The following is a 20920-nucleotide window of genomic DNA, read 5'->3' as shown; positions in this document are numbered from 1 at the left end:
TAGCTGTGATTAAAACAAATGGCAGGAGATGTGGGATGGGGAAATAAAAGGCAGTCATCTTTATAATATTCAAAAACATGTTGGTGCTGAGAGGAGGAATTATGGTGGAAGGAAAGAGGACACAATAATATCTCGAACGCGTATTGGACATACTGCACTTATTATCTCTTCATGGTTGGTAAACATGAGTCTGGTATTTGTAATGCTTGTGGTTCTCCAGAGACTGTGGAGCAAGTGCTTTTAAACTGCACAGCATATGAAAATGAAAGAACACAACTCAGAGAAGAATTAAGAGAAATGGGTATAGAACAGATATCATTGAAAACATTATTGCAAATTGCCGCAAAGCAGATTAAAGTTTATGATGTTCTCTTAAATAAGGCATATAAGAACAACAGATGTGTGTGTATGTACATGCAAATATATTCCAATTTCAAGGCTTCACACTCCAGATCAGTAGGTGGCAGAAATGCACCTTTTATTGCTTTGCCAACCGCCATAAATCGACAAAGAAGAAGAAGTTGTTGTTTGGTGTCGGGTGTTCGCGGTAGAAGATGCGTTGGCTGCCGCTTTCGGTGTTAATATTATGGGCCTGTTCGCTTTACAGCGCCTCTGCGGATAACAGTGGCGTCAAGAAAATGAAGATACAGTTCGCCACGGGTCCACTTCTCAAATTCCAGATTTGGTGAGTGAGAGTTTGCACGGTTTTTTTCGGTCGCTCCCCGGAACAGGCCGATCAGTATTATGGCATTGTGTTAACAGCAGCACCGCGAGGCTTGACATTCACATGGCATAGACATTCACCACGCAGGAAAAACGTTACTATGCACACACAAGTGTTAATGTGTCTCAGATGGCTATCTAGCCTTGCACATGACCTCATCAGAATGATATAATCGGCCTGTAATCCGGTGTTAAGTGGACGGCACTCTTTTAAGGATTAGCCCATTAGTGTATCTGTCTATGTGCTTGCACTTTGTCATTTGAACCTTTGCATATTTAATAATTCAGCTGTTTATGGATTCATAGGGCCAATTTGATGAGGCTGTTATAACCCTTACAATTCAAAGGCAGGACATTTATCATAATCTAAAATGCAAAGCATGTTTTGCAACTAGAGCTCATATATTTACTGCAGGAAACTGTTGTTTTATGTTACCTACATGTAGTAAACAAAAAGCTCAGGTGTGTCTTGTTTGTTTTCTTTAGTGTCTCCTGAGGGTACAAGCGGGTGTTTGAGGAGTACATGCAGGTTTTATACCAGCGGTACCCAGACATCCGCATAGAGGGAGAGAACTACCTTCCTCTGCCTATCTACAGGTAATGCATGAAAGACCACTGCCCCTAAACCCAAACACTGTTGTTGCATACACAACATTAGACTTCAATTCTCCTAGCCAGGAAACAGAATCATCTCTCCTGATTTCTGCATTTTTTTCCAATTCCTCTAGGCACATTGCTTCCTTTCTGTCTGTGTTCAAACTGTTGTTGATCGGGGTGATCATTATTGGCAAGGATCCATTCGCTCTATTTGGCATGCAGGCTCCTGGCCTCTGGGTTTGGAGTCAGGAGAATAAGGCAAGACCACATTAGAGATGGAATCGTAAGGAATGTAACGATTCCAATTTAGTACTTCTTTAAGGAAGAAGTATTTAGAAATAAAAAATGCAATTTACTGCAATCCATAGTCTGTTACCTTGCAAATGTTATGTTTACAGTTTTTGTTCAATATATGTTATTAATGCATTTTTACAAAGCACCACTAATTAGAACAAAACTCATTTTGTACCTTTAACATCACATTGTCATATCAACAACCATCCAGTAATTACTCTGATTTAAATCTCACAATCTTTACCTACACATGAGATGGTGCAATTTCTTGGTGCAAGTCAGAAATGCAAAATGAATGACTTGAGGTTCTGAAAAGTTTGTGTCTTTAGTTTGGTAGGAAGCTCTATATGTTTCACTTTATAGATTCAAAAGAACAAGCTCTTAAGGGTCATCTGTTAGGGAATCAGACTACACTGGTCTTTTAGGCTTTGTTCACACAGGCAGAAAAATCAGATTTTTTGGCCTATCTGACTCAAATCCGTTTAGGTTTTTGTAGTCTTAACAGGACAAAAACACCAAAAAATCAGATTTTTACAAGCCTGATCCAAACCACATTTTTAGGTGGTTTGGAATCTGAGAAAAATCCGATTTTTCGTAATGCGTCTCAGTCTGAACGTTCAGATTGGATTTTTATTCATCATTCGTTGTGCACGATGGGTTGTTTTGATGAGAAGACATACTGTGTTCCAAACGGTTTAAATGATGCCTTCACAGGGCACATCGAAGGGAAACCAATAATGATGACCAAGCTGTAGGATCATTACAAGAACATTTTCAATAAAAAATGACTTAAAATGGGAGTTCAGAATGAACATTTTATTACAACTTTCATCCCTCCGACAGTGGAAGGTAAAGCCTATGAGGGGAACAAAGAATAGGATTGATCACTTCTCAATGGAATGCACCCATGTGTCATGTACAGTATATTTTACAGGGCAGCCAAAGCAGTGCAAGCCTCTAAAATAATACAAATATTGGCTTCACTCACCCAAGGAAATGTGCTACGGTACCACCACTGCGCAATAAGGTATTGAATGACGCACACGAATACGGGACGCTTCTCTACCCACTAAAATACAGGATAACAGGTGTCCCATATGGGATAAATACAGGACAGATTGGCTAAAATGGGACTGTTGTAAACCCTAGCAGCAATAAACATTGCATTTGCCTCCTCTCTTGTTTTTTAAGCTGTTGTCTGTGACAAATGTAATATTTGATACTGCCCTCTGAGAATAAATATAATTTTTCCTGCAGTGTAAACAAAGCCTTAGAAATACTTTAGCCAATAGTTACATGAATGCTATACGTACTCAAAAAAATAAAAGCATCTCAAAGTCACTAGAATTGAACGTTTTGATGTTTTTTGCAAAAGTTTCCCGTGAGAGCACACCCCCTAAGGTGAAGGAAGCGTTGATGTGGTGTTGTGGAGACGGTCAGATGCAAATCTCTACCAAAGTGTGACATCACAATGTGGAGGAATTAGAGAATGAGTCATTTTGGCAGCATGGTTTCAACAAATGCTCTTTTTGCAGTGAGGAGAAAGTTTTGAGCTCTGAAACTTAGTGTATGTTTACATTTACATTTATGCATTTGGCAGACGCTTTTATCCAAAGCGACTTACAGTGCCCTTATTACAGGGACAATCCCCCTGGAGCAACCTGGAGTTAAGTGCCTTGCACTTAATTGACACAATGGTGGTGGCTGTGGGAATTGAACCAACAACCTTTTGCTTACCAGTTCAGTGCTTTAGTCCACTACGCCACCACCACTCATGTTTTTATGTTTTTATAGTACAAAATATTTCTCATGTCATGACCCCTTTAAAGAGCCTATTTCATGGATATAAATCTAAGATGGCGCCGTGGACGGCCGCCTCGGTATGGAGCTCTACAGTTCTTTTGCTGTTTTTGTTTGTTTGTCTGTCCTGTGTTTAGTAAATTATACTAAATTATTATACTAAATTATTATTTATTTCCAATCAGTTTTACCAGAGACGAGCTGCTGCACACGCCAGACAATCTTTTACCAGTTTTTGATTATTCTGAAATTCTGTTGGACATTTTAGTTGGAGGAGATGCGGTGCTGTACAACTGCGCTAAAAGACGCAAACGTGGGAAGCGAGCCGGCGCGTTGGTCAAGCTCTGACAGTGCGGCTTTTGAACCACACTGCCAAGCATCCATCTAGCAAATCTCCACTCTCTTCCTGACAAAACGGATGAATTCTCCTCACACGCAAAAATAAGGACTTTGCAAATTCTGCTGCATTGTGCTTCACGGAAACTTGGCTGAGTGAAGCCATTCTGGACAGCGCATTACATCTGCCGGACTTCCAGTTGTTCAAAGTGGATCGCACCGCGGAGTTAATGGAAAATGAGAGGTGGTGGAATGTGTTTTTACATCAGCGAATGTTGGTGTACAGATGTAACAACGCTGAAGAAGATGTGCTGTTCTAATTTAGAGGCTCTCTTCATAAACTTTAAGCCTTTCTACTTGCCATGGGAGTTTTCCTCGTGTATTCTTGTGAGTTTTTATATTCCTCCACACGCATGTGTGAACGCAGTGCTGCAACAGCTGGCTGATCAGATCACAGACACGGAGCAACAATACCCGGAGTCACTTATAGTTATTATTGGAGATTTTAACAAGGCAAATCTCACATGTGAACTGCCCAAATACAGACAGCACATTACATGCCCCACCAGAGACCGAAATACAATGGATCACTGCTATACAACAATAAAGGATGCATATCGCTCTGTCCCTAGAGCAGCTTTGGGACTCTCTGATCACTGTCTGGTTTATCTTCCGACCTACATGCAGAAACTAAAATCAGCTAAACCTGTAGTAAAGACTGTAAAGAGATGGACCAATGAAGCAGAGCTGGAACTCTAGCCTGCTTTGACTGCACTGATTGGAGTGTTTTTGAAGCTGCAGCAACAGACCTGGACGAGCTCACAGATACTGTGACATCATCAGTTTCTGTGAGGACATGTGCATTCCTACTAGGAACAATGACAAACCATGGTTTACAGCAAAACTCAGGCAGCTTCGTCAGGCCAAAGATGGTGGTTACAGAAGTGGGGATAAAATCTTGTAAAATCAGGCCATATACAGACTGACAAAGGAGATTAAAGTGGCTAAAAGAAGCTATTCTGAAAAGCTGAAAAAACAGTTTTCAGCTAACGACCCTGCATCAGTGTGGAGAGGCTTGAAAGACTTTACCAACTACAAGACACCATCCCCCAGTACTGTAGGGAATCAACAACTGGCTAACGACCTGAATGTGTTTTAGTGTAGACTTGAAAAGCCCAGTCACACAACCCACAAACATTTACACCTCCTGCCACCACCCTCCTCCCCTCTCCTGCTACTCAACATGCACTTAAGATCTGTGAAGATGATGTATCTTACTACTGGGTCTTCCGGAAACAGAAGACAAGAAAAGCACAGGGCCCAGATGGTGTTTCACCCACTTGTCTAAAATCTTGTGCTGACCAGCTGGCCCCCATCTTCACACAGATCTTCAACAGACCACTGGAGCAGTGTGAAGTTCCCTGCTGTTTGAAATGCTCCACAGTCATCCCCGTCTCAAAGGACTTAATGACTACAGACCCGTCACTCTGATATCTGTGGTCATGAAGTCATTTGAGATACTGGTGTTGGCCCACCTGAAGGACATCACTGGACCCTTTCTGGATCCCTTTCAATTTGCTTATAGAGCAAACAGGTCTGTGGATGATGCAGTCAATATGGGACTGCATTACATACTTCAACATCTAGACAGACCAGGGACTTATGCAAGGATACCGTTTGTTGACTCAGTTCAGATTTTAACACCATCAACCCCGCTCTCCTATGGACTAAATTAACCCAGCTCTCTGTTTCCGGCTCTGTCTGTCAGTGGATCACCAGCTTTCTGACAGACAGGCAGCAGCTAGTGAGAATGGGGAAATTCACCAACACATGTACAATCAGCACTGGTGCCCCCCAGGGATATGTGCTCTCCCCATTACTCTTCAACCTCTACACAAATGACTGCACAACCAAGGACCCCTCTGCCAAGCTCCTGAAGTTTGCAGAAGGCAGTACAGTCATCGGCCTCATCCAAGATGACGATGAGTCTATATACAGAAAGGAGGTTGAACAGCTGGCCGTGTGGTGCAGTCAAAACAACCTGGAGCTGAACACACTTAAAATAGTGGAGATGATAGTGGACTTTTAGGAGGAACACCCCAACATTAACCCCGCTCACCATTCTGAACAGCACTGTGGCAGCAGTGGAGTCATTCAGGTTCCTGGGCACTACCATCTCACAGGACCTGAAGTGGGAGACCCACATAGACTCGAAGTTTTGAAAAAGGCCCAGCAGAGGTTGTACTTCCTTCGCCAGTTGAGGAAGTTCAACCTGCCACAGGCGCTGCTGATACAGTTCTACTCAGCAGTCATTGAGTCTGTCCTCTGCACTTCTGTAACTGTCTGGTTTGGTTCAGCTAACAAGGCAGACATCAGAAGATTTCAAAGGATAGTGCGGACTGCTGAGAGGATTATTGGCGCCCCCCTACCCATCCTGCTAGAACTGTACACATCCAGAGTAACAAAAAGGGCTGGTAAAATCACTCTTGACCCCATTCACCCAGCACACTTCCTCTTCGAACTGTTGCCTTCTGGCTGGCGCTACAGAGCACTGAGCTCCATAATAGCCAGGCACAGGAACAGTTTTTTCCCTCAGGCCATCCACCTCATGAAGTTAAAACTGCCCCCAAATAATTTCCTTTGGTCAATACAACCATGTGCAATATTCAGTCCATCCATTCCTACTTATCCATATTTCATTTATTTTCTTTAACATATTCTACCTCTTCTTCAATACATTACATCACCTGCACATCTGTATATAAAATATTCTAACAACATTATTGCGCTATTGTATATTTCTCTCTTTTGTTATCTGTTATATCTTATTTAAAAAAATAATTATATTTGTCACTATATGTATATATTTTTGTTTGTATGTATATACATTGCATTCTCTTGCACTGGAAGCTTCTGTCACCATGACATACTCATTGTGTGTGTGTAAGCATACTTGGCAATGAAGTTAATTTTGATTTTGATAAATGTCATAAACTGCACACATATTTTAAAGACTCCTGGAGAGAGGACTGTATTACTTTAGGGCACGGTCCCTGTATTTTATTCCTGTCTTAAAATGTCCTGGAAAATTATCTCTGAAAAAGAGTTGAAACCCTGGTAATTCTCCATGGTGAGTGATTGCACATTATGTTACACAAAGCACAGAGGTCTTGACACACACGTTTCCCCTTCAGACCTCATTAGGACTGTCTTTATCTTTTTTTTTTTTTTTTTGACTCCTGAGGAGAGAATGTGAAACAGTGGAGACCAAACAACAGCCTGCCATGTTTTCACCTGTTAATGTGGTTAAAGTTCACTTGATGCTTTCAACAGCGTTTCTCTGCTATAGCTGTAGTGTATGTTATGCTGAGGTTGTCTAGCCTGTCGTCTACCCAGACTAAGGTCTATAGAAGGGGAAATGTTAGCTTTCCTTGTTACTTTTCAAGTTTACTTTACCATTCTTTGCTCTTACCTATGTTACATTCGTAAATTAGCATACTTTGCATGTGTCAGATGCAAGCTAGTTACAAAGTAATCTCTTTAATGTGTATACATGACCAGAGAGCAAGATTTGAACTAATGCTTATTTAATATGAAACTCTTTTCTTTGGTTAGATATACGCCTGCATGATGGTGTTCTTCTTCAGCAATATGATCGAAAATCAGTGTATGTCTACAGGTGCTTTTGAAATCACGCTCAATGGTAAGAGTCATCCATATTTTGCAGCAAAATATCTGATTCATAATTTGAGGTTAGAATGATTCATTTGATTCATTTTCCATCAAATAAAATTGGTACAGAAAAACTAATAGTTTGCAAAATACCTGTTGTGACTTTAAAACAACATAACCTGTCTAGACCAAAGACACTCAGTCTCTTAAAGGGATAGTTCACCTAAATTAAAATTGTGTCATTTACTCACCCTCATGTTGTTCCAAACCTGTACGACTTTTCCCTCCAACCTGGTCTCCTACAACTACATTACCATACCTCCATTTTTGCAGAATTTTGTTAAACTATACCTATATTTCACAAATCAAAAGGAGTAAAACAGCAGATTATTAGTTAATAAACACTTTTCACCCGGTTCTTTACGCTTAGATTTTTGTATTTATTTTTTTATTCTCATTTCTAGATGTTCCAGTTTGGTCCAAGTTGGAGTCGGGCCACCTGCCTTCCATGCAGCAACTAGTCCAAATTCTGGAGAATGAGATGAAGATGAACATGCACATGGACACACTTCAACATCATCGCTCATAACCTTGTCTCTGATCCACTGCATGGCACCTTGGACCCCTCCACGTATGTGTGACCATCATGATGCTACCAGAAGTTAAATTCCATTCTGTTAATTACAGTGTTGTGAAAAAGTGAAAAACTGATTTCATCTGTTTATGTGAATAACTCATACTAAATTGTTTCAAAAATTCAAACAAAATCTAACATAAAACAAAGGCAATCTGAGTAAACAAAAAATACATTTTTTAAATGATAATGTTATTTATTGAAGCAAAACAGTTATCCAATACCAACTGGGCCTGTGTGAAAAAGTATTTGCCCCTTAGTTACTAAATCCCCAAATCAATAAAACTGCTTTCATAATGGGGTTCATCTAGACTAGACATACCCAGGCCTGATTACTGCCAGCCTGATTGAAATACATCAGTCTGGGAAGGGATACAAAGTTATTTGAAAGGCTCTGTGACTCCAAAGAACCACAGTGAGAGCCATTATCTTATAATGGAGAAAACTTGGAACAGTAGTGAACCTTCCAAAAGTCCTCCAAGAGCACAGTGACGACTCATCCAGGAAGTCACAAAAAAAGCCAAGGACAACATCCAAGGAACTGGAGGCCTCTCTCGTATCAATAAAGGTCACTGTTCATGACTCCACTATCAGAAAGACACTGGCCAAAAAGAGTGGCGAGGCGAAAATCACTGCAAACCTAGAAGAACGTTAAGGCTTGTCTGAATTTTGCCAAAACACACCTTGATGATCCTCAAACCTTTTGGGAGAATGTTCTGTGAACTGATGAGTCAAAAATTGAACTGTTTGGAAGATAAGGGTCCCATTACATCTGGCATAAATCAAACACAGAATTCCACAAAAAGAGCATCATGCCTACCGTCAATCATGGTGGTGGTAGTGTGATAGTTTGGGGATGCTTTGCTGCTTCAGGGCCAGGTCGACTTGCAATAATTGAAGGAAACATGAATTCTGCTCTCTACTAGAAAATCCTAAAGGAGGAGGTCACGTGACGCCATGCAAGAAGCAGACGTGTGAGCGACGAGCTCTGCGCACTTTGCTAGACTTTCAATTATTTTTGTGTTATAATCTGGTGAATTTGATACACCCAGTTACACAATTGCTCTTTGATGCAAAACATGGCAAAGAAGTCAAAATCCTCGGGCTCTGGAGTCATTAAAAGACACTTACGTGTTCAGGATGAAAGCCCCGACAGGCCTACAGACCGGGGACTCGATTTGGATGGTGCGGCGGGAGAAGGAATCCAGTGTCAGTTGTCCAACATGTCGGTGATGTTGACGAAGATTCTTGCTGACTTGGAGGATCTCGCTGTAATACATCAATCGATTACGGCGGTGGAAACAAAATTCTCTGAGCTAGTTACAAGAGTGACTGATGTTGAGAGACGAATCGATTTTCTGGAATCTTCGGAGAGGGAATTTACCGCTAATCCACCCGCAACCAAAGTTGATTTGGAACATCTCCTTGAAGATCTTGAGAATAGAAGCCGCAGGAATAACGTTCAAATTGTTGGAATTCCTGAGCATGAGGAGGGTAGAGATATGGTGAAATTCCTAGACGGGTTTTTCCCGAGTCTGCTCGACATAACAGGCCACAAGCTGGAAATCGAGCGAGCTCACAGATTTGCTGAGGGAGACAGGCCCCGACCGATTCTGGCCAGATTTCTGAGATCATCCGATAAAGATCTTGAGTTGCGCCAGGCGAGGAGCAAAGGGAAGCTTTCTTGGAAGAACCATAATATTTTCTTGTTCCTGGACTTTGCGAGTTCGACGAGAGAAACGCGATCGGTTCAAGGAATGTAAGAAACTCTTACATTGGCGAAAGATCTCGTTTGCTCTGATGTTTCCAGCCAAACTGAGAATAGAAACGAAGGACGGTCGCAATGTATTTATATGTCCCAATCAGGCAATGTCTTTTATAGAATCAATGTCTGAGTAAACCTTTGGATGTTTCTCATGTGAGTGGGTCAACTCGCTGTACTTACTCTTGAGGAAGCTGGGCGACATTTTTTTTTTTTTTCGTTGGCTCCGCCGTGCGGCGGGAGCTTGTTCTATTGAATCACATTCCTTTGGAACAGCTGTGGATTAATCTGTTCGTCCTTCGTGCTTATTCCTCCTGCTGGCTGTAGTTTGTTTTGAGTTTTTTTACGGGACATTGGAATGATTACGACACCCGTTGAACTCATAACAGCTGGCTCACTGAACATTCGTCTGTCTGTCCGAGGAATCTGAATGGTTTTATATCAGCTGGAATTTGTTTTGTAGAAGATCACACCTTTGAGACAGTTCTGTGAATGAATCTACACATTCTTTGTGTTCATTCTTCCTGTTGACTGGGTTTATTTTACAAAGTATTTTCTGTTATGTAATTTTGCCACACAAATTTGTGAGGCAAAATTGAGCAATCCGATGGCAAAGTTGTCGTGGGCTCTCGTGGGCGTTCATGGACTTTGAGTTTAGAGGGATTGTCGCCGGTTGACTCTTTCGTGCGTGGGGTTAATGCGCACGTTTTTCTTTTTTCTGTTTGTTTTGTTCGGGGGGAAGTTCGGGGTTTGTTTGTTTCACTAATGGGGAATGTGGTCTGTATAATTTTTGTTTTTGACACAATTTATTTTTTCTACTATATCAAAATGTCAGATGTCATTATGAGTGTACTATCTCTCTCCACATGGAATGTCAATGGGTTGGGGCACCCAGTAAAAAGAAGGAAGGTTATTACTTTTCTTAAACGTAAGAAATATGATATAGTGTTTCTTCAAGAAACACATCTCTCCCCGCAGGAAGCTGGAAAATTTGGGAAAATATGGGGTGGACATGTTTTTTTTAGTGCTGGCTCAAGTAAGAGCAAGGGAGTCATTATATTGGTAAATAAACATCTACAATTCAAATTTCTCAAACAGACTAAAGATAAATTAGGGAGAGTCATTATTGTTTTAGCAGAAATTCAAGGGCAAAGGATGATTTTGGCTAATATTTACGCACCTAACGCTGATGATCAAGGCTTTTTTATAGATCTGAAGGGATGTTGCAAGCCACTGGCACCCCTCATGATATAATATTGGGAGGAGACTTTAATCTTTTTATGGATTCAGTCCTTGATCACAGTGAAGCAAAAGTGTGTAAACCCCCTAGAGCAACATTGATGCTTCACAGGATGTGTAAAATCTTGATCTTTTGGATATTTGGAGACTTTTGAACCCATCTGGTAGGGACTATACATTTTTTTTTTTTTCATCAGCCCATAAGATTTATTCTAGAATAGGTTTTATTTTTATATCCAAGTCCCTCATTTCGTCTGTTGTTGATTGCTCAATTGGAAACATTTTAGTCTCAGATCATGCCCTGGTGAGTTTAGAGGTGATGCCACATATAGAGAAAAAGAAATCATATAGTTGGCGCCTTAATGTATCCCTTCTGCAAAATCCTGATTTCCAACAAATGTTAAAGACTGAAATCAGTGTTTATATGGAGACCAACTGGTCCTCATCATCCTCTGTGGGCGTGGCTTGGGAGGCACTTAAGGCGGTTCTTAGGGGTCGGATCATACAGTATGCCTCATTCATTAAAATATCCAAGGCACAAGAACTCGTGGAGTTGGAAGGAAATATTAAAAGTGCCGAGGCGGAGCTGAAGCGCCGAATGTCATCTGATGGCCTCAGAGAATTAACCCAATTGAAATACAGATATAATACTATTTTGTCACGTAAAGTGGAGTTTTGGTTATTCAGGGCAAGACAGTCTTACTTTGAGTCGGGTGACAAAGCAGGGAAGCTTTTGGCTAGATACATAAAGCAGAGAGAGTCTTTTTCTATCATTCCCTCAGTGAAATCTGCTGGTGGTGAAATATTTACCTCAGCCATTGATATTAATAATGCCTTTTAAAGAGTTTTATTTTGATCTTTATAGTTCCACGTCTTCGTCTACTGATGAAGATATTAGAAACTTTGTGGAACCATTAGATCTTCCTAAACTGAAGACTGGGCAGAAAAACTCTCTTGATTATGAGATAACCTTGGAGGAGCTTGATGAGGTAATTAAGTCCCTACCTACTGGCAAGGCTCCGGGGGCAGATGGTTTTGCCGCAGAATTTTTTAGATCCTATGCTACAGAACTGGCTCCACTTTTGTTACAAGTTTATACTGAATCATTAAAGAATGGAAAGCTTCCGCCAACCATGACACAAGCCCGGATCAGTCTGATTCTTAAAAAGGACAAAGATCCAAGAGAGTGTAAAAGTTACCATCCAATCTCACTGATCAAACTAGATGTAAAAATATTGTCAAAAATTTTGGATAATCGATTAAGTAAAGTTATGACATCTCTTATACATATAGATCAGGTGGGGTTTATTCGGGGCCGCAGCTCTTCTGATAACATCAGGTGTCTCATCAATATCATGTGTTCAGTAGCGAATGATCAATCTCCGATCGCTGCCATCTCACTTGACGCCGAAAAGGCATTAGATATGGTAGAATGGGATTATCTTTTTAAGATTTTGGAAATGTACGGGTTCGGGAGTACATTTATTGGTTGGATTAAGTTACTTTATAGACATCCTTTAGCAGCGGTACAAACAAATGGATTAATTACAGATTATTTTACTCTGAATAGGGGCACTCGGCAGGGCTGCCCTCTTTCCCAATTATTGGTCTGTCTTGCCCTGGAACCATTAGCAGCCACGATTAGAAAGGAGTGACAGCGGGAGGTGTGGCGCATAAGCTTCTGCTTTACGCAGATGATATTTTATTATTTGTCTCTGAACCTACTAGATCTATGCCTTGCCTCCACAGAATTATTAATTCCTTTTCCAAGTTCTCAGGATACAAAGTCAATTGGTCTAAATCCGAAGCTTTGGCGCTGACAGCGTACTGCCCAGAAATGGCTTTCCAGTTTTTATTCCCAGCAAATTTGTCTGATTTAGTTAGTGTTAATTTTGACCCTTTAATAAAAAGGTTTTCGAGCGATGCGGGCAGGTGGGCTTCATTACATTTATTGATGATTGGGAAGGTTAATGTTATTAAAATGAATTGTATTCCAAAATTCAACTACCTGCTTCAGTCTCTCCCTGTAGATGTCCCCCTCTCTTATTTCAAGCAATTTGATAGCATAGCGAAGTCCTTTATTTGGAATGGTAAGCGCCCCAGGTTAAATTTCAATAAGTTACATAGGCCGATTGACAATGGTGGGTTAGGCCTACCCAAGATTTTGTTTTATTATTATGCGTTCAGTCTTATACATTTGGCTCATTGGTCGCTTCCACCTGAGAGAGTCCCTCCCTGGTTTTGTATTGAAAAGGAAGTTCTTGCCCCTATCTCGCCACTACAAAGCCTTTCGATTAAACTAGTTGGAGAGGTTAAGTCGCACCCCGTTATTTTGCATTTGCACTCGATATGGACAAAAGTGTCCAGAGTGTTTAATTCGGATATTTATTTAAACGTAGCCTCGAGCATATGGCAGAACACTAAACTATGCATTAATAAGTCCCCTTTTTGTTGGTCAGATTGGATTGTGAGGGGGGTTAATGCACTTGGTGACCTATATGAGGGTGGAGTATTGAGACATTCCCAGATCTCAGTTTTATAAGTATTTACAGCTTCGCCACCTACTCTGCACTGTTTTTGGGAGTGGCACGCACCCCCCTAAGGCGGCAGGTGCTTTGGGAGGGGTGATTGCTGCTTTTGGAAGAGGCCATGAAGCATCAGTGTATTACTCCCTACTAATTCAGAGTCTGGGGGATGGAGCCTTGACTTCTCTCGAGAGTATGGGAAAAATATTTGAATTTGGTATTGGAGGATGGTGTGTGGACTAAGATTCTTAAAAATGTCAAGTCTGTATCTAGAGATGCAAGGGTTTGCCTTATGCAATTTAAGATTTTACATAGATTTTATTGGACTCCCTCTAGATTATATAGGCTTGGTCTTAAAGACACACCCACTTGCTGGCGATGCCAATCAGAAGTAGGAGACACTACCCATGTCTTTTGGGGGTGTGTTAAGATCCAGGAGTTTTGGTTGAGGGTTCAGAGTTATTTGTGTGATGTATTGAACATTCATGTTTTGCTTTGTCCCAGACTCTGTATTTTGGGTGATGGGGCGGTCATGCATTTAGGGGATAATCACATAAAAAATTGGGTTCTGGCCAGTCTCATGATCGGCAGGCAAGTAATTTTAAGGGGTTGGAAGTCAAGTGGAGCACCCTCTTTTTCGGAGTGGTGTGTGGAAATGGGGAGGGTAGCTGCATTTGAAGAAGCGGTAAGTAGAAGGCTGGGGTTTAGGGACTTATTTGTTAAAAAATGGGGCAAATATTAAATTTTTTGGGGGGACTCTCGGGGAGGGGATGTGGAGAGTGTAGTTTAGTTTAATCATGTATGCTTATTTTATTTATTTATGTGTATATATGTATGTATGTATGTGTGTATATATGTATGTATACGTGTATGTATGTATGTTTATATATTTTATTTTATTTTTTTGGATTGTGTGTGTGTTATGTGGGACCACAGGGGTGTTCGTTAGGGGTCAGGGTGGGATTGTATTAGTATGGTTTAAATGTAAAATGTTGATTCTTTATGTGAGTTTTTTTCCACTGTCATGTGCATATGAATCAATAAAAATGTTAATTACAAAATAGAAAATCCTAAAGGAGAACGTCCAGTCATCAGTCCGTGAGTTGAAGCTCAAGCGCAACTGGATTATGCAGCAAGACAATGATCCAAAGCATGGGAGTAAGTCCACCTCTGAATGGCTCAAGCAAAATTAAAGTTTTGGAGTGGCCAAGTCAAAGTCCTGACTTGAACCCGATTGAGATGCTGTGGCAGGACCTTAAATGGGAAGTCAAGCTCGAAAATCCTCTAATGTGGCTGAACTAAAGCAGTTCTGCAAAGAAGAGTGGGCCAAAATTCCACCACAGCATTGTGAAAGACTGATCTCCAGTTATCGGAAGCATTTGGTTGCAAGTTGTTGCTGCTAAAGGTGGCACAACCAGCTATTAAGTTTAAGGGGGCAGTTAGTATTTCACGGGTGATATAGGTGTTGGATAACTTTTTTGCTTCAATAAAAAAATATATATTTTTGAAAACTGTATTTTGTGTTTACTCAGGTTGCCTTTGTTTTATGTTATATCTCGTTTGAAGATCTAAAACTATTTAGCATGAAAAATACACAAAAATAGAAGAAATCAGTTTCACATCACTGTAAAATGCACACTTGTTTGCGATTTGAGGGAGTTCTAGTTAGTTCTAGCATAGATTTAATGTTTATTTTCATAGAAAAATAAGTTGTGCATGACATTCCCCCTCCCCCTTTAGATTAATTAATTCAGTTTGCTCGTGGTAATTTTCTCCCTCTCTCTTTGTTGTAGTTTTGAGGTGGAGCTCTCCTACGGCTGTGAAGTGACATTTATGAAGGCTTGCACTGAAAGTAGAGACAATACTAGCGCACGCCCGATGTTCTGCTCACTTCACCATGCCCCTCAGAGATGCAACACCTACAGATGCTGATGTGGGATACCTGGCAACAACAGTGGCCATATATATATATGAATGCAGCCAATCTCTTGTGCAATAATTATTTGATTCAGGATATATGTTCAAAAAGAGTTCAGTTGGCTAAATCAACAAAGAATTTAAGGCATATTTTTTTTTTTCACTTGATCCTACTGTATGGCTAAAATGTGGTCTTTTTTTTTTTTTTTGTTTTTTTTTTTTATATGTAATTTTGAACAGGTCCTAACTTCCTAATCATATTTTAACATCTAAGCAACAATTATATTTCTGAGCCCTGAATTTTATATTGCTTTGTATAGCTTCAGATGTTTACTAAAATGGAAAATAAAATGGAGTCTAACAATGTATCAAAGTTCTTTATTTACATATTACAACTAAGGTTGGAAATGCAATGAAAATAGTACATTACAATCATTACAAGCAGCTGGCTTCCAAAACAGTGTTTAGTCAGAAGTGTTTGTTATAACACTTCTCGTGCTACTTCATGTAGCTTGGTTCGCTCATTTGTCTTGCAATGTAATTAACCTAGTTTAGAATCAGGCTTAGTCTACTCTTATCCAGATCACTTCAGGTGAAGTCTGATCCTATCTCCACTGTCTAAGAATACTATTATAGACCTGATTTCGCAGGTTTACAGTAAATGTTAGGTCTCTACTGAATGGCACACTATATTGTGGTTGATCCGATTAGATTGAAATGCGCAACCATTTAAAGTTTGGCTCCTTGCACAATAGTCTCTTTTTTTGTGTGAAAGCTATTATCTTTTCAAAACAGAGTTAAACCTGAAAGGTTTAATAACATTACATATAATAAATGTACATATTAAATGTCAGCTAACAAGTAACTAATAGCTTCTAAACTGTAAACAATTCAGGCCAGTTCCTTTTACTTGAATTAAGCTTGATTGGGCTTGATTAAAAGATAGAGATTCTCTATTGAAGGAGCACTCAAAAAGATTACCTTTTGATGGTAACTTCTGTCTTAAAGGAATAATTATATCTTAGCTTGTATTAAAAATGGGTTCAATACAAGTTAAGTACAATCGATAGCATTTGTGGCATGTTGATTAGCACAAAAATAATCCCTCCTTTTCTTAAAAAAGCAAAAATCTGGGTTCCAGGAGGTACTTACAATGAAAGTGAACAGGGCCAATCTGTAATTAAAATACAGTTTCAAAAGTATAGCCACAAGAAGTAAACAGTGCGTGTTAACATGATTTTAGTTTTATAAAATCACTCACTATCCTTTTCTTATACAACTTAACCTCGATTTATGTTTTTTTTTTTTTTTTTTTTTTTTTTTTTTATAAAGAAAAGGATGCACGAGTTGAAATTATTTTTTTTGGTAATCAACATTATGCCACAAAAACAGACGATTAAGCATAAATTGTATTGAACCCGGAATATTCCTTTAAAAGATTAGTTGATCCAAAATGAAAATTCTGTCCTCCTTTTGTTCCAAACCTGTGACTTTCTTCCTTCCATGGAAAACAAGATGAGATATTTAAAATAATTATACTAGTTTTTCTTTCACATGCAATTACAATTATTTTAAAGCTTCCAAAGTTAGTTAACTGAGACTTCTCAAGCATATTTTGTAGTGTTGGCAATAGTGGGCAGTATTTGTCTGTCCTTAAAATACAATTTAATTCCTATGAAGTTCATGGACAGGCCTGCAGACAGCACTTGATAAAGGCCTTGTCTGATTCATCCATCTGCACTCTGCGACTCGGGCTTTGCAGCCTTCAGACAGTGAGTGTAGGAAGGGTGGTAGTCTGACCTGCAGGTGTGTGGAGCTGGATGGGAATGCCTGGCACTACAGTAATCATATCAGAGCCATGTGAAGGCCAACCCTACATGCCAGAAGTACTAGCTCTTCTTTACACATGAGTGGTTGAGGAGGAGGTGTGGTGTGTTCTGTGGACTGCAAGCACAGACACAACAGTTAGCTTGAGTTGAGTTGCAAGTATAATACTACATAACATGAATCTGACATTATCGAGTACTCTTTGAAATTAAAGTATTAAAGCGAATCAGAGCTACATATTAGGACAGTGTCTTTGTTAAATTGTACTGTCTAGAATGATTATCCATTATGAATATGCCATTTAATATTTATATGACAGGACAAACGGAACAAATCCTTTTTCTTATTCACACTGCAAAATTAATCACGCGGCATTACTGAAAAAGCAACGTCATATGTTTTGATAGTGTGTACATGCATTTATGGAAAATCATATTAAAATGTCCAATTCTGTGTGTTCATTATATATATAATTTTAACTGATAGAAAAATGTCACATACCATTTAAGCATACTGTATATGCAACATATATTTCAAAATATTACATACATGGCCATTAATTTTTTACTGTACGTCACAAACAAATATTGTCTAGTCTAGACTAGAGACTAATGGAAAATGCTTACATAAATGATATTATCAGTCTACCTATTGAGTCAAAAGAAGGAAAAAAGTAATTATTCTTGCAATTCCATTTGCAAAAACAGTGGCACAGAAATAACACATTTTAAATGCCTTTAAATGTTTCCGAAACCATTTAGTTTATTTACAGGTTTAAGTGAGTATTTGAATCCCAAATTGTCAATGTAGTCGCAGACTTTTGGACCCCACCGTATATTACATACCCATATTATACAGTACATGGCCATATTGTAAATTCCAAGATTTGTTCTTTTTGCCAGACTTCTTACCGAGACACAGCAGCCCACTCTGAACCTGGCTTGCTGTCCCAAGGCAAGGAACGACACAAACACCAACTGTCGCCCAAGAACTCGAACTCCTTTGTTTAGGTTAAGGGACAGAAAGATTGGTCTCAGTGTTGTCGGTGTTTGAGCATGGTCTGTCCAGCTCCATATTCTGATCCTTGTCCCACTCTCATCTTGAGTCTGCCCACCCCAGGCATCCATACTCAACCTGCTCCACAAGAAACAAGAGTCACAGCAGAGCTGATGGGCAAACAAAGCACATTCAGTGATGTCATTTTTATTTTCAACTTTCCATTGAACTCATATGATGCACATATAGATTACAATGGAGATTTGGAGTACTGAGCTAACATTGCTTTACGTGTAACCTCTGTTACTGTAGATCAATAACCAACCGGCCCACTTGGGACATTCAAAACTGTATTAGTGTAGTAGCAATTTGACCCTAGCAAATGCTGATATTGCCGTGGTAACAAGTGGCTCTGCCATAGGAAGAAGGCACTGACTGGACAAAGGGGAGCTGTCACATCACCATGTATGATACAGACTCTTTCCCTCTTACTGCTGATAATCATTTTGGCCAAGTTTCCTGAAGAATAGCTATTCCAATGACATTAAGGACAAATAATAGCAATACAGTACACAGTAAAATTCAAATCCTAAGTACATTCTGGCATCAAATCATGACAACTGTTGGCATGGATGCACAGGGTTGCCAACTCTCTGGTATTAGCAGAGACATCCATCCATCCGTATTTTGGCAGAAATTAAAACATCCCCTAATAACCCTTAAATGCATACCTCGAGTCTTCAGTGACCCAGGCCCTCATTCCACCCCCTGTACCTCATCCATTTTTTAGAGTTGTGCCCACACCTCTTTAGTATTCCTCTAAAGAGGAATCTACAAAAACTACAATCCCACAGTCAAACGCTATACAGGTGCGTCTTGTTGGTATTAAAGTGGCGAAACACTCAAGGGATCCCGACACGCCCAGTCCCACCCCTGGTCGGACAGCACCTTCCCATACTGAAGTGCTAAGAATGCTCAAGTGCCCTGTATTCACGTGCTACCCCGGAACAGCATTATGCATATTGTCCGATACCAGTTGAGAAATTCCCTGTTTGCTGATGTGATAACAGGGGGTTAAAATAAAGTGAATAGTTTACAGGTGGTCACAGTCACAGCCTTCGGACTGGTGAGTGGATGATATGACCAGTATATGGCATCTCAACAGCAGTTGGTCATGTCTAGAAGGGAACTGTCGAAGATTCGCATTGACCGTTACAAAAGTTAGGGTTAGGTTTAGGGGTAGGGTTAAGGATAGGTTTAGGGATAGGTTTGGGTTTAGGGTTAGGAGTAGAGTTAGGTTTAGGGGTGAGGGGTAGGGTTAAGGATAGGGTTATGTTTAGGGGTAAGGGGAGGTGTAATTAACATGACAAACATAGTGGACTCTCTCAAGACTTTCCCCAGCTCAACAGTTCCCTACTAGACACAACCATGGCAGTGACCTAGCTGGTACGTGATGCATGACCCCTAAAATATGTGACCTGCATGCTGCCATATTTATTCACATGTCCTCAATTTTGGGAACGTTTTTTTGAGTGTCACCTAAACCATAAATAGCATGTGACTAACCACGCTGAAACCATAGCAAAATTACATCCCGACAACGCTCATTGCTTACAATCCCAAGTCCTTCACTCGCAATATTTGCGATCTTTACACCCTGTATGAAAAGCAGTGTCATGTAAAAGGATACAAAACTTGAGCAGAGCCATCTAGCAACACAGTAAGAAATGTATCTCCACTGGAATAGTAGTTTTCCAAGAAACCTGAATTGTTCTGTAAAAACAGAGAGATAAGACAATGTTGATTCAACTGTCTAATATGGTTAATGTACAGTAAGTCAGTTACCTGGTGATGAATTAAACCAAACCCAAATGTCCCCTGTGTAGAAGGTCCATCATCTGGCCATTGTTCAGGGCTCTCCTCCTCATGAATATCCTCTTGAACATTTCAGATATTCTCTTTGGGCGCACAGTTAGAAAGCTGAAAACTGATGACCCCAGATGTGTAATATGGAACACATCTGTGGAAGGTTACATTGAAAAATATCCCTTAGAACCCATTCATTTACGCCACAACATGCTGTTATTTAGTCTAGTCTATCTCAATAATTCGTAAAATCAATAGTTGTGCATTGAGGATACTCACTGTTCTTTGCAGCCAAGAAACTGTTGAATCTTCCCATCTCTCTCTGCTACCGTCTGGAATTACGTCAAAGATGTAAATGAGAAGAATTTTTTTGTTTTTTTAATTAAAAATAAAAACCACATTTTAAAGCACATTTCACACATTTCATACAATACAAACCTGTGTTTTGCCTCTTTCTTGTGCTTTAACTCGTAGCTCTTCGTCCTCATTGATAGTGGGGCAATTCCACTACTGGGCCATCTCGAAGGTTTCACAGTCAGATGTTTCTCGTGGGCTACAATCTCAGACAACTGAGTACTTCTCACAGCAGAAGTCCTGAAGGCAAATTGAAGGTCCAGTTAGACATTCATGGATTCAAGTAAAGTGTTGAAGCTATAAGAGTTTGTGTATACTCTAACTAACCTCTGGTGTCTCTGCATAAACAGAATCCAGAGGAGGCCAAGCTTTCAAACC

General features: G+C 40.0%; 1 pseudogene; it reads left to right on the top strand.

Annotated features, from left to right (window-relative positions):
• Positions 1-507: 507 nt before the first annotated feature.
• Positions 508-15865, top strand: LOC127442035 (thioredoxin reductase-like selenoprotein T1a; annotated as a pseudogene).
• Positions 15866-20920: the final 5055 nt, after the last annotated feature.

Source organism: Myxocyprinus asiaticus, chromosome 6 (assembly GCF_019703515.2).
Source record: "Myxocyprinus asiaticus isolate MX2 ecotype Aquarium Trade chromosome 6, UBuf_Myxa_2, whole genome shotgun sequence".
Taxonomy (NCBI): Eukaryota; Metazoa; Chordata; class Actinopteri; order Cypriniformes; family Catostomidae; genus Myxocyprinus; species Myxocyprinus asiaticus.
This window is presented reverse-complemented; position numbering and strand designations above follow the sequence as displayed.